General features: G+C 40.0%; 1 non-coding gene across 1 annotated transcript; it reads right to left on the reverse strand.

Moving 5' to 3' along the window:
- Nucleotides 1-13,766: 13,766 nt before the first annotated feature.
- LOC145577152 (small nucleolar RNA R71) lies at nucleotides 13,767-13,873 on the reverse strand. Its single transcript, XR_014098638.1, has one exon. It is a non-coding gene; the product is annotated as a small nucleolar RNA R71 (small nucleolar RNA).
- Nucleotides 13,874-14,479: the final 606 nt, after the last annotated feature.

Below are 14,479 nucleotides of genomic sequence, written 5' to 3' on the forward strand. Positions count from 1 at the left end.
GAGAGATAACACTCCCTTACCGTCTTCTGATCCCCATTGACCGAGCAAACAGAGCCATCATCCTTTTCATACTTGAGAAGTATGAGATCTGGGATGATGACGGCCTTGCACTCGTGCAGAGTGGGTCGGCCAAGAATGATTTTGTAGGCGGTCAGCTTTTTAATCACCAGGAACTGGACGACCATCTGTCGCCCCTTTCCCTTCTCCCCCAGCCGGATAGGTATGTCAATTTGTCCGACTGGGTGCACAACCCCTCCGCCAAAGCCAACTAGTAGATGGGAGACGTCGCGCAGGCTATCCCGCTTGTAATTAAGCCGGGACAGACACTTATAGCTCATGAGATCAGAGGAGCTACCCGTGTCTATGAGGATCCGACCAACCAGCTGGTTGGCGACCTTACATTAACTGAGTGAATCATCCTATTCAGATGATCCTTGGTGCCCCGGATGGTCGGGCCACCACTTGTGAATCCGCCTGCTATAGTGTAGACCTGATCCTTGTCGGTATCCAAACTACTAGTAAGCTGGACAATTTTTGACGATTGCCCCGGATTCGTCTTAGAAGTTGCTTTGGACTTCAAGACATAGGACTACATCAAGCCCTTGTCAGCCAGACGGTCCTTCACCTTTGTAAAGATGCTTGAGATTATAGCAGTCGTTGGTGTTATGGCCCACCTCCTGATGGAAGTGACAGAATTTATTCTTATTTCGGGACTGAACGAAACTCTTCATAGGATTCGGCTTCTCAATAGTCAGCCGGTCCTTCACCTTTGTAAAGATGGCGTAACAATCTTTATTGAATTCATATCGTGAGACATACGGTTTGAATTCCTTGTTCTTCTTTTTGGACGGCTGATCAGGTTCCTCAACCGCCCAGACTTCTTTTCTCTTTTTGCACTCTTCAGCTTTTCTGAGGCGGCTGAGCAGTCCGACTCTCCTTTTACCTGTCAAACTTGTTGAAATTCGACTGGTGGTTGGACGAGCAGAGAACGGTGGCTTGAATAAAGCTCTCCGCCTCTATCAACGCCTTTTGAAGGGTGAAAACCCTCTTTCGGACAAGGTTGAACTTAAAGGTCGACCCGTCCTTCAGACCCTTGAAGAAGTCTGTATAGGCTACCTCGTCTGACAGCCCCTGGATTTGAATTCTCACCGGGTTGAACCGCCTGACATAGGAGCGAAGCCCTTCTCTATCTCCCTGCCGGATTGTACTCAAGTCAAGACTTGTTTTCTTAGCAAGGATGTTCATTGAGAAGTTGGAGGCAAACAGGAAGGAAAGCTTCCCGAAGCTGTCTATACATCCGGCTGGCAGGTTGCCAAACCATGACTCATTAAATAAACCTAAAATTACTCATTACAACATACAAAATTTCAACTAAGGAACAAGGTTACTATCTAATCTATAATGTATTCAAAATTTCCCAATAAACAACAAAAAATTAAGAAAAATTAAGGAAAAATTATATTCAAACCTTAACTTTAATCTACTTAACAATTGTTCAAAATGCAATTGAAAATAATATAAGTACATATTTCAAAATAATTGTTCAATTTTTAACAAAAAAAATAAAACTTACCCTAATTAAGCTAGTTGGAGGTGGAAGCTAAGGGGAGGAGAGACTAAGGACGACCCAGCGGCGATGGCGGGGGTGGTGTCGGCTATGGAATGATGGAAGCGGCTGTGGTGAAGGCTGTGGTCGAACCTCCGAAAATGAAAGAGAAAGAAAGGGGAAAGAGAAGGAGAGGGGGAAAACAGAAGAAGGCTGTGGTGGAGGGTTTTCGATCCTCCGGCAATGCAGGTGGCGGTCGGTGTTGAAGGTGGCGGCTGTGGTGGAGGGAAAAAGGGAGAAGGACAGTCAGGGTGTGAGGGTTTTCGAATGAAACAGTGAGTGAGGGTGTGAGCTGAGAACGAAAATGAAAAGGAACGAAAGAGAAGGAAGAAAGGAGGGGGAGGGGGAGGGAGAAAGCTATAGGCGGTTTTTTTTAAAAAAAATTGGCACCGGTTCAAACCGGTGGCCTAAATATTTTTGCCACCGGTTTGAAATGAACCGGTGCCATTAAGCTTCCCCGATTTGATCATCCCATTTTTTAGCCTTTTTTTCCACCGGTTTGGACTGAACCGGTGGCATTATAGGGGTGCCTTTTTCATTTTTTCTACTAGTGATTGTGGGGCAATGCCCTTCAATGTAGCTAGGAAGCACTGGCACCACATAGCATCCTCCAGGCCCTGCATGTGCATGAGGTTAGAGTAGGCCATGAGGTGGTCCTCCAGGTTGGTAGTACCATCATAGGCACCCACCAACACATTCTTAACCTTGGCCGGCTATACGGCCTCGGTTATCTCCTTGGTGAAGGTAGAAGTTTGTTCACCAAGTTTAAGCAGACGGAGTTGCCAGTCCAAAGGTTGGACGTTATATGCCGCCTAACCCCCAAAGAGTGTCGGCTGCATGAAGTGAGGAGAATACAGACCGTAGACCATAGGGGGTACATACGGTGTATTCCTAATCATCTGAGGGCCAAAATAGACGGTGTTACCGCCTGTATGGCTCTTATGCAAGGATTGAATGTTCCCTGCAGATGTATTCTTGAAGCTGTCCGGAAAGCTCGAAGTAGAGGCCAAAATAGACAGTTGCTGACTCCTCCTGCGCTCCATGATTTGTCGAGCGTCAGGAGTAGATTTTTTGTTACCCACCGGCTGTTTCTCCCGGCGGGGATTTCTTGGATACTTCTGGGGCAGAAGGATCATGGACCAGTCTAGGGTCCCGGCTGCCTTGTCCTTTGGATGCGGAGTTGGCTGCCTGTCCCTAACTAGCTTCCTTCTCTCTGGACGAGTCTTCTTGGCCGACTGACCCTTGCTTGGGCCAGCCTTACTTAAAGTGATCAGATCCTTGATTTAACCCTTGAAACTGGTCACGAATTTCATGAGTTCGTCCCGGGTGACTGGGGCGGATCTGTTTGCCATTTGGGTTTCCCCTTCCGGCTGACCAGGGGGCCCACTTGTGCCCGCCTGGCTTGTACCCCGTTCCAGAGTGTTTTTGGGACGGATGCGCTTGGTGATTAGAGAGCCATCTTTGCCTATGTACGTTTCGACCTGAGGATCATTATCCTCCTGGTCAGTAAAGACCTTTGGCTGATTAACAGTGTGGTCAGGAGGCGGTACAGACTCTTGAGCCATCCTTGAGGTACTCTCCCCACCGACAACGCCAAATATTTTGGGTGTTTTTGTCCCACGGGAAAGTTACAGCTTGAGGACTGATCCGAATGCGCCTCTACCTGCATTACAACAGAGACTCCGGGTGTTTTGGAGCTCCACCTTCGACGATTAAGTTAATACTTGAATGTGAGTAGGAGAAGGTGCGGAAAATGAAATGAGATCTTCTCGGATTCCGAGATCAGGTGGTTCTATGATGTGAGAGAATGTAGGTTAGGTGTAATAAATTATTTAATGTCCCCAAAATTTTGGGAATATCTCCCTATTTATAGGGTCATTGGAGAACGTGCCCCTTCTAGGTCATTTGACCTAGATTTTGTGGGCAGCGCCGTTTTACGGCGTTCTTGGGAATTGGGTCTTGAAGGCCGCAACTCAGGAAGCATCTGAGGTTGACACGTGTCAGTTGACAATTGGCCCAAATGGACACGTGGTCCTCTCTGATTGGTCCACGTGGACAGAGTAATTTTACCCAAAACAGAAAATATAGAAGAGAAGGGGTCATCAAAGGTAAAAGAGGAAGGCAATGGTTGAAGATTTGAGATAGGAGTTGGAGACTCAACCTCACTAAACACTTCATTCTCATCTCCAAAATCATAAAAAATAAGCTCTACCTCCTTAACCCTCTCATATTGATCGTCATCTACATAAAAATCATTTAAGCTCAAGGCCTCACCCTCAAAGCAACCACGGTTCTCATGCAAAGGAGATGGGGTGGAAGAAGATTGGTTTTCAAAATAAAGGAATGGGGGAATGAAATCACCATCAAGGGAGGTGGGTAGGGGTATTGACACTCCGATTGGTTTTTCAACACTTAAAACCTCTTGGTCCTCATCACCCTCAAACATCCAATCTCCCATGGAAACTACTTCATCCTCCTCATCATCTCTCTCTTTCCTCACAACTTCTCCATGCTTAAAAAATTGCAATGTCCCATCCTTCATAACTTGAATTACCATTTCCTCAACATTAATAGAAGCCAACATTTTTAGTTTCTCTTCAACTCCATCTAAAGGCTCAATGGGACGAAATTCAAATTGGGAAAGAGGTTTAAAATGCAAACTCTCTTTAGGATCATCCATCTCTACACCCTTTTTCTCACTCATAGGCTCTTAAACATTTTCCTCACACACTTTGGAGCTCTCAAAACAATCATCATCATCATCTTCCATATCTACCAAAGTTATAGAAACTTCATTTACATTCAACATGGATGACAATTGACTTTTCATCTCATCATTTCTCCTATAGTCTTCCTCATTTTTCTCTTCCATCCATTTTAACATTTCCATTTGGCTTCTCATAATTTCCAAATATCTTATCTCATTTGGTTCCAAATTAGAATTCATGTCCAATTCTTTCAATGAACTTCCAATTTGATTATGAGGAGACTCAAACCTAGATTCTAAAGATTGGAAAGGTGAAGAGCATTGAGGAGTATCATGGGGAAATGAATCATGTGCAAGCATGTGGGGATTAACATTAGAGATATGAGCATCATCATCAAAATTGGGAATGGAGGCACAAGTAGGCATGCAAGATTCATTATACATGGAACATGGAACATCACTATTATCAATAGATACGTTTAAATAATCATGACCACGATCATAAGTATCTCTAGTAAACCATATATAAAAGTCCAAAGCATCATCGATTGACAATGCTCGAAATCTACCATTCAACATTCTTTCAATAATGTCTCTAGTTTTCTCATTCAAATCATGATAAAAAAATTTAACAAGCCTCCCAAAGATCACAACCATGGTAACTAATGAAGTTCTCTAGTCTATTAAAGTACACCCAAAACGACTCATTCTCAAATTGAGGAAACGAGGTACTTGCCATTTTTATTTTACAAAACAAACAAAAATCAAATAAAAGAAAAATATATACAAAGACCTAGACTCAAGCAATCAAAAATACTCAAACATAGACACCGTTCCCCGGCAACGGCGCCATTTTGACGTGGGGAAAACTAGGTCGTTAACTTATCCTCCCTATGTCAAACTAAATTTTTAAACACTTAACAAACCTAAATACAAGTATAGAGGTAAGTTCAAAGTCGAACCCAAAGGAACGGTTATGTTCAAATGCTTTCAATTTGCGAGCCTAAGCTAGGTCGAAGACAAGGGTAAAGAGGTAACACTAACAACTACAAACAAACAACCAAACAAAATAAAAACTAGGAATGGGGATCAACAAGTAATCATGACAATTGCAACAACTTGGGACAAACATGCCAATCAATGGTTGTGAAGACTAATGATAAGAGATATCAATTGGGATCAAAGAGCTATCTCCTAATCGTTAAACAAGATGTCTCTACAAATAACTAACTAAGAGAATCACAATCTAAAACAATCGGTAGATGCAATTCCTAAATCAATTGGTCGTGTCATTAGCAATTACAATGCAATCTAGCATAATTCTCAAGGCCTAATCGAATTACACACATGCAAACTTACAGTAATCACTTTAATCTCAATAATCAATCAAAAAAATTCCCAAATTAATCACTATCAATCAATCATAGAAGTTTTACCCAAATCCTAGCCAAACAACTACTCAAGAATCATCATCTATCAACAAACAACTAAAGATATCAAAAATCAACAAAATATCAGGAACAATTACACTAATCAAGATCAAACATCAAAATCAACCAAAACAAACATGAAATTAAACAAAACAATAAGATGAGATAGAGTTAGAAATGCTCATCGATAATAGAGAAGATCTTCAACACAATTGTCACCCTTCTATCATTAATCTCTCACTTTATCTCTTTAAAAGTACTCCTAAACTAACCCTAAACTAGAGAGAGAAACTCTCAACTAAGCTAAAATTATGATCAAAATTATGTCTAAACATCCTTCTATGATCTTCTCTCTCTAGAAATGAAGGAAATCTATATATAGTAAAGCTAAATAAGAAGAAGTTAGTTAGACGTCCAAAAGAGACCTCAAAAGGCGCGGCCTCTCACTCCTTAGCGTGGCTGCAAAAAAATGGTTACAGATTCAAGGAAGAGAGAGAGGCACGGCCACTCCTTTCAGCTGCGCGGCAGCGCCTGTCACCTGCACGGCCGCTCCTCCCTCGCGCGCGGGCGCGCCTTGGGAGTAGGGGATTTCCTATGGTGTGCTCGAAGATGACCCCGTGAGCTCCGGATGATGCATGTTGATAGTGACAGTTTCTAGGAACCATTACGGTGGGTTTAACACCGCCTCTTCATGTCCACGCAGTATGAGGGCGCATCCTTAAATAATTGACTCTTACACACCTTTGCTTTTGGGCTTCAAAACGAGGGACCGGGATACATCTTTGGCTTGAAAACCCTAAAATAATTCCATTGAGCCTCTCAAACATCGCCAACTTCCTAGAATCAAAGAAAATCAAACAAGTAAAGAAGAAAATGAAAAATAAATTAAGAAAAGCAAGAAATTAAGAAAGCAACTACAGAAAATGCAAAGTAGAGAAAAATACAAGTAAAACTAGAGAAAAGGGGATAAAAGAGATGTAAAAACAATGAAAAATCAACCTAACAGAAGCTAAATGAGTGCCATAAATGACACTCATCAACTACATTTACAACCCATTCGGGGTATTTGGATACCTTGATAAAAATTGCAGTTATTTGTTTTTGCACTTCTTCTTTTATTTTAAGAGCCACGTCGGGTTTCATTCGACGTAACTTTTGTTTTACAGGTTTCATTTATGGGATTAGTGGTATAGTGTATTGAGCAATTTCTCTATTTATTCCTAGCATATCATCATATGACCAAGCGAAAACATCGATAAATTCTTTTAGTAGATCTATTAAATCGGTTCTTTCTTCTTAATTAAAGGTTAAACCAATTTTAACTTCTCTATTAATAATTGGATCTTTTGAAACATTAACCGTTTCGGTGTCTTCAATTATCGATGTTTTATTTTTAAGTGTTTCCACTGCTTTAATTATTTCTTTATCATTTTCATTGTTAGCAAAGCAATGATCATCATCTTGGGTGAGAGAATGACACGAGAAGTAAGCGGAAGAAGACATGTTATTAAATTCATAAATCATTACATCGAAAAGAGATACGTCCATAGGGACTTGACTACTGACTATTCTAGGGGTAAGTTTTAAACTAGAAGGGATAGAAGGAGACACAACTGTAGAAGACTTGAATACTCAGACTCAAACGACTCAGACTCATCAAACATTTGTCCTTGTCCTGTGGTGATGGAGGTTAACCTTCATTGTCTTTCGCCATCCCTGAACTAATCCTTCTGCCGGAGTAATGAGCTTTGTAGGATCAAAGTTTTCACTTTGTAATACTGTTTGGATAAGCGCAGAATCATCGTCGACACGCTTAGGGTCATTTTTCTCGTATCCAAAGAGGAGACCAATAACATTGAAGTCGAAGCATGGAGGTGCTTGCTCCTTGTAGATGGGAGTTGGGATCTTATCTAAGAAATTACAATCCAAGAATATCCCGAACCCTGGTTGTCTTATCCCAACTTTGACAAACGGTTAGAGGAATTCGTGGCATGGATAATCTTCACCCTCTTTTATGAATTGTCCATTTAGAGTGGGGGAATAGTGACCCATTACAATAGCCTTTTTTTGGGTACAAGCATTTCTCCGTGCATTGAACTTTTCCCGAGCTCACTTGTAGTATTCAAGAGTTAGTTCAAAACCAAGACAAAAAGTATCTAATTTAGGGAGGTAAGGTAGTCCTATTTGCTTCGCTATTCCTTTCTTCTTTCCTAGAGTCGTTCCAGGAAAGTGTCCTTGTTTTATGAGAATACCATTGACTATCATGTTTGAATGGAGGTTGTAGCAAAGAGGGGTCTTTTCTTCTTTGATAAAAGAGACCTCTTCGGCATTAAAGCCCTATAAATCATCATCATTCTTATCATGATCCACATTTATGATTGTCTTATCAATTGCTTTGATTAACATAGGGAAAGCATTTATTGTGACAGGAACTCCTCTAACTATAGCCTGGACTTGTTGGTGAAGGGATGAAGGGACGGCCTTAAGGTCGTGAAGCCAAGGGCGTCCCAACAGTAGGTTGAAAGAAGCCTTAATATCTACTACTTGAAAAGTAGTAGCATGCTCGTGACATTCATAGTAATGATCCCAAGAGCTTGACGACGAGTGTTAGCATAAGCTCATATGCCTTATGTTGATGGGGACAAATCCTCATCTCTTATTCCTAACATTCTTGCGGTTCAAAGTGGGCAAACATTAATAGCCGACCCATTATCTACGAGAGTCATTGGAACATTCATCCTTTTATAACACAACTGTGAGGTTCAAGGCTTTATTATGCTTATCACCTTCAGGAGGTAAATCCTTGTTAGAAAAGGTGATCAAATTGATGGGACTAGGAAGATCTTTAGTAAGGAAGTTAGCTAAACCTTCAGGCGAGGTTTCTGAATCTATTCCTACTTTAGCCAAGGCATCCATTACTGCGAGCCTATGCTCCTGGGATGTGGATAGGAGATTCCATACGTTCATTTCTACCTTAGTCTTTTTCAATTGTTTGACAACATTGTTGTCTTCTATAATTGGAATAGGGACTTGTTGAGTGGTAGGAATGGGTTGATTCGTGATGGGGGATTGCATTCTCCCTGATCTTATGAGGTTGTCGATAGAGGAATATTCTTCATCCCAAATACCATCAACTTGATAGATTGTGGAAAGTGGAGTTTCTTTGTATGTCTTTGAGGTAGACATCCTCATCATTGCTTTCCCAAACTCCATTGATACTTATATTTTTTTCTCGTCAAATCTGAACCAAATTTTTACTGTCAATTAATCCTTGGACTAAATCCTTTAATTTAAAAGTGATCTATAGTATGTCCTCTTGATTGATGGTATGGACAGTAGAACCTATCTGTCCTTTTCAGCAATTCAAATGTTCTTGGCTCGAGAGGTTTGATCTTCCCATTCTCAAAGAGCATTTTGAACATGTTTGCATATGAAGTCCAAATTGGTTTGTATGCCTTGTTACTCTTTTAGGGTGATTCAACTACTTTGAGGGAAAAGGGTTTTCTTTTAGTGGTCTTAGTGGGTGTCATCTTTTTAATGTCATGCTTGTTTTGAACCATCTTTGCATGGTCGAGGGTCTCGCGACATATGTCTATTGCCTCCCTCATTGTGTTTATGAGAAGCCATACCTCTTCTTTAGTGGCAGATTGTTCTCTTGTGGGGTAATCACTCATGCATCAAAAAAGATTTCCTCCTCTTTGTCAATAGCATGAGTTTGTTCAATTGGTTTAATAAGGGATGATGGATCAATATGGTTTTCATCATCAGAAATTGCCAAGGAATCTGAAAGTGGAACATTATTAATACTTGGATTCTTACTTGCGGGAGGCAATGGAAGTTTGTTGCTATCAATTAAGTCTTAGATAGCTTCCTTCAACTTCCAACAATTCTCAGTGAGATGGCCCCTTCCTTGGTGATATTTGCAATGTGCATTGGGGTTCCTGCTAGCTGTCCTCCTTTTGATTTGTGAATCTCCGAAAGGTCCAATAGGTGTGAAGTTTCTCCTAAATGGCTTCTTTTGCCCTTGATTGGTCATAGCAAGGAACTCATTCAAGCTAAAGGTGCTAACATTATTTGAGTGGGTAGTTTTGGAAGAAAAAGGATCGTCATTCTTCTTTTCTTTCCAGCTACTGTTGGAGTTGCTAGAAGCTTTTTGTTTTGCAAGGTCGTCTTTAATATCGATTCCTATGTCATAGATGGCCTTAAAAGTAATCAAATTGATTTGGTATTTGAGATGTTTCGAGTACTTTTCTTAGAGGTTCTTGATGAACAACCTCACAGATTCTTTTTCAGTAGGAACCTCGACCATCTTTTAGGAAGTTTCCCTCCATTTGTTGAAGAAGGAAGTAAATCCTTTGTTTTCCTTTTGTTTCAACATCTCCAATTCTCTATGGTCGGTTTCAACTTGAATGTTGCACTTGTATCTATCAATGAAAGCGTTTGTTATAGAGTCCCAAGAAGAGATCTTCTGTTTGTTTTGGGAGAAGAGCCATTGTTGACAAACGATTTCTAAAGATAGCGATAACAGCGAATGGAAAACTTTCCTATCAATTCCCTTGATATTCATTATAGTTTTGAAAGCTCTTAAATGAAAATAGGGGTTGTTAGTTGGCTTGAATCTAGGGATGTCATTGGCATTGAACTTCTGTCGAAGAAGTTCCTTGTCCACCGAGACCCCTTGTGAGCTAATTTCCTGAAACTTGTAGTCGTTGGAAATTTTTCTCAAGCTTTCTTCCATACGCTCAAGTTGTTGCTGTCTAGTAGGGTCGTTGACTTGAAGAGCGAGAGTTTTGAACATCGAGGTCAAGTTAGTCATGTTTTGCCTCAACTCATCAACTTCTTGTTGGGAAGCCATTAGTACAAACTTTTTTCTGTGCCTGATGGGTTTGTCGAAGAGTAGAACTTGTACGAAAGTGTTATCTTTGATTAACCATCCTTCTCTTCTTGACCAAGCGCTATAATATTAAAGCATTGATTCTTTTAATGTCTCGACTCAAATTGACTTTGCCTTTTATTGGTTTTAAAAGGCAATAAAGCAAAAAATGGGGTACAATTATTAGAATCAAGTTTAATGGTTTAAACAACATGGTTATGTTGGGAGGATTAATATCCGACTTACCCCCCTAAGGAAATGATGGAAAATACGCGCACACAAGACTCTCTACACATGGTCATAGTGAAACATACATAAAGTGTGTGCTTTAAAAAAAGTGAGTGAAAGTGGCATGCTTGACACTTGTATAAGACCATGGGACTATGTGTCTAGACTTGATTAAAGACTGAATGAGACTTCGATTATTAATTAATTAATTAAACAAACTTGGCGCGAAGACACAAGTAGAAAAATAAACCATCACGCAAACAATGGCACCGTCGAGTCACGCCAGAGCCATCGCGTAACGATATTGCTATCGCGTCGCGATGGACACTTGGGTGTCGCGCCATAGGCAAGACCTCCGCGTCATTATTGAAACGTTAGTCTGAACCTGTCTCCAGTGTTTGATGAGTGTCATTTATGGCACTCATTTAGCTTCTTTTAGGATGATTTTTCATTGCTTTTGCATCTCTTTTATCTCTTTTTCTTTAGTTTTACTTGTAATTTATCTATTCTGCATTTTCCTTAGTTGTTTTCTCATTTTATTACATTTATTAGCTTATTTTGCTTTTTCTTCTTTACTTGTTTGCTTCTCTTTGATTTTGGGAGAATGGTGATGTTCGAGAAGCTCATTGGCGTTCTCTCGGGGTATACAAAGCCTAGGATACAACATGGTTCCTCTTCTTGAAGCTCAAAAGTGAAGGAGTACATAAGCTAAGTCATCAAGGTCGCGCTCTCATGTCGCATGGACATCAAAGTCGGTGTTGAACCCACCGTTAAGGCCTCTAGTGACTATCTCCCCAACAAATATCATGTGGAACGCACAAGAGCATCATCGAGCGCACAAAAGCATTATCCCCTGCTCCCGGGCACGGTCGCGCACGAAGGAGGAGCGGTCGTGAAGGTGGTTGGCACGGCCACGCAGATGCCAAGAGCGGCCGTGCAAGCCTCTTCCCCCTGTTCCGTACCCATTTTGTTGCGACCGCACAATGGGATGAGAGGCCGTGCCATTTGAGCTTCTTTTTGGACGTCTACTAACTTCTCCTTAGTTAGTTTTATTATATATAGAATTTCTTCATTTCTAGAGAGTGAATGATTAGAGAATAACATTAGAACTGAATTAAAACTAGATTATGATTAGAATTTAGAGAGAGAAGCTCAAGATTTTGTAGATTTTTTTCTTAGATTTTAGAGAGAGAAACTTGGTATTGATAATTGCTACATTTTGATCTTCATTCCTCTTTGATATTAATCAAAGTTTTGTAAGAATTCTTTCCTTTTCAATGCAATTTTATGTTTGATTTTTGATATATTGTTGAATTTCATTAGTTTTGTATGATTTGATTGTTGATACTTAGATTACAATGTTGATGATGAAATTGATGATTAGTTTTGTTATGCTTTTCAAATTTGCAATGTGTAGTGAGTAGTTCCTTTTCTAGGGAAGTGGTGAATCATGTATGAGTGATAATCTATAGCTAATTTGGGGTTTTTGATCGATTTGATTATGTGATTAAATTGGTTGATGAAATTTGTGAATGTGCTTGATTTGAAAAGGAGTAGCTAACCTTGATTATCATGCTAGATTTCATAGTAGTTATCAATGGCACGAAAAACCGATTTGGAAGCTATTATTATCCATTGATCTTGATATGCGATTTTCCTTTGAAGTCATTTGTAGAGACATCTAGCTTGACCCTAGGAAATAACCCTTTGAGTGATTTTGATTGCAAATATAGTTTTCCCTCACATTTCTTGCTTGATCAAATTCCCGACAAATTATCAAGTTTATCACGATTGCATGTGGATCCTAAATTCCTTAGTGTTTTCATAATTGAATTCTATTTTTTAGCTTGGAGTGATTAGATAGCATAGCTTAGACCAACCCATTGTTTTAAGACTTCGGAATAGCTTAGCTTGAGACCTTAGCAAATACCGTTTTCCCTTGGGTTTGATCCGGACTTACCCCTATACCTAGGGTTGGGTTTGTTTTTATAATTTATTTTTTATCGGGGAATCTAGAAATCAACGATCTAGGTTTCACCCGCGTCAGTGTTCTACTTCAAAAGGGACAAACTTATGGTCGTGCTAAGTCATGTTTATTTAGTTTTATTAAACTTTAATTAACTCATTAATTAATTAACTCATTAATTAATTAACTCATTAATTAATTAACTAATTAAGCAAAGTCTTATATAGTCATTAATCAGTTTATTTAGATTTGTAACACAGTCAAACAAACGGTTATTGTAAACACATACAAGCCATTGATGAGCGTCATTTATGGCACTCAAAAGAATAAGATTTAAGTTCTTTTTCTATATTTTCTTTCATTTTTTTCATATAATTTTCTTAGTTTTCTTTTATTTTCCGTTTTAATAACTCTTTTCGGTTTTCGATTAGTTTTTACGAGTTTTTCATATTTTCAGTTCTTAATTCGTAGTTTTAGTTAGTTGTATTTTATTTTGTTTTCTTCTCTTATTTGGCGTTTTGTATAGGTGTTTGTTCGGGGTCATCCATACACAAGCAAGAGATGCACAAGTAGTCCCGTAAGCACAATATGATACCATGAGTTTGCAACCTAACCATGGCTTTAATTCTCTAAAGTTCAAGGATTATGGTTAGTCAAAATAGGGTCCATGGTTATGATTCCGGATGCATTGCGTGGAAGCCTTACCTTTAGAAGGTTGGCGCGTATGGATGGGATCCTACAAGTTAAACTTGTTTCCATGGTTTGGTGAATTCACAAACTCGGATGTACCCTTCGTTGTAATGAGCGTTCGATTGGGTAGATGGAGCGTGAATACCCAGAGGGTTATGGCCATATGTAGAACCTATATGGGTTTCAGAAAAGAGGGTTGGAGAATTTAGGTTTGTGTGAAGTCAAGGAATTTTTGAAGAGGTTCATTTCCGAGGAAAAGACTTCCGAGATGAGAAGGAAGATTGCATCATTTGAACAAGAAACGTATGAGAGTCTTAGTGAAGCTTGGAAAAGATTCAAGGAGTTGGTACAAGCATGTCCTCACCATGAATATAATCAAAGCTTGCTCATGCGATTCTTCTATGATGGATTTGAACCCATGTCTAGAGCTAACTTGGATGCGGGGGCGGGTGGAAAATTGATCAAGACCCCCAAAACCAAGTTGAGGCAATGATCGAAGAAGTGGCGATGAACTACTCTCGGGGTGGTAGAAGGAGGAGTGCACCGAAGAAAAGTGGGATGTATGAATTAGAGAAGGTTGATCAATTGCAACATCAAATAGAGCTTTTGACCAAGGGGCTTGCAAAGTTGAACACAAGTGTTAATAGTGGGGCAAGCTCCTCTCAATTCAAATCTTTCTCATGTCAAAATTGTGGTGGTACAAATCATGATACATCTTATTGTGGAGGCTTAAGCCCCGAACTTGTTGCGGCTCACAACACAAGGCAAGATGGATTTAGGGGAAGTGGTGAAGGAGTAGCTTGGAGACAACCACCACCCGGATTTGCACGTTAACCTCAACAATGGGGGCAACAAGCTCAACCATCATACAATTCCAACCCTCAATATCAAAACCCACCTCCATCTCAAAACCAAAACCCAAAGGGTAACTACCCAAGAAACAACCAATACAACAACCAAAACCAATACAACAATCAAA

The sequence above is a fragment of the Chenopodium album genome, chromosome 13 (genome assembly GCF_948465745.1).
Source record: "Chenopodium album chromosome 13, dcCheAlbu1.1, whole genome shotgun sequence".
Classification (NCBI taxonomy): Eukaryota; Viridiplantae; Streptophyta; class Magnoliopsida; order Caryophyllales; family Amaranthaceae; genus Chenopodium; species Chenopodium album.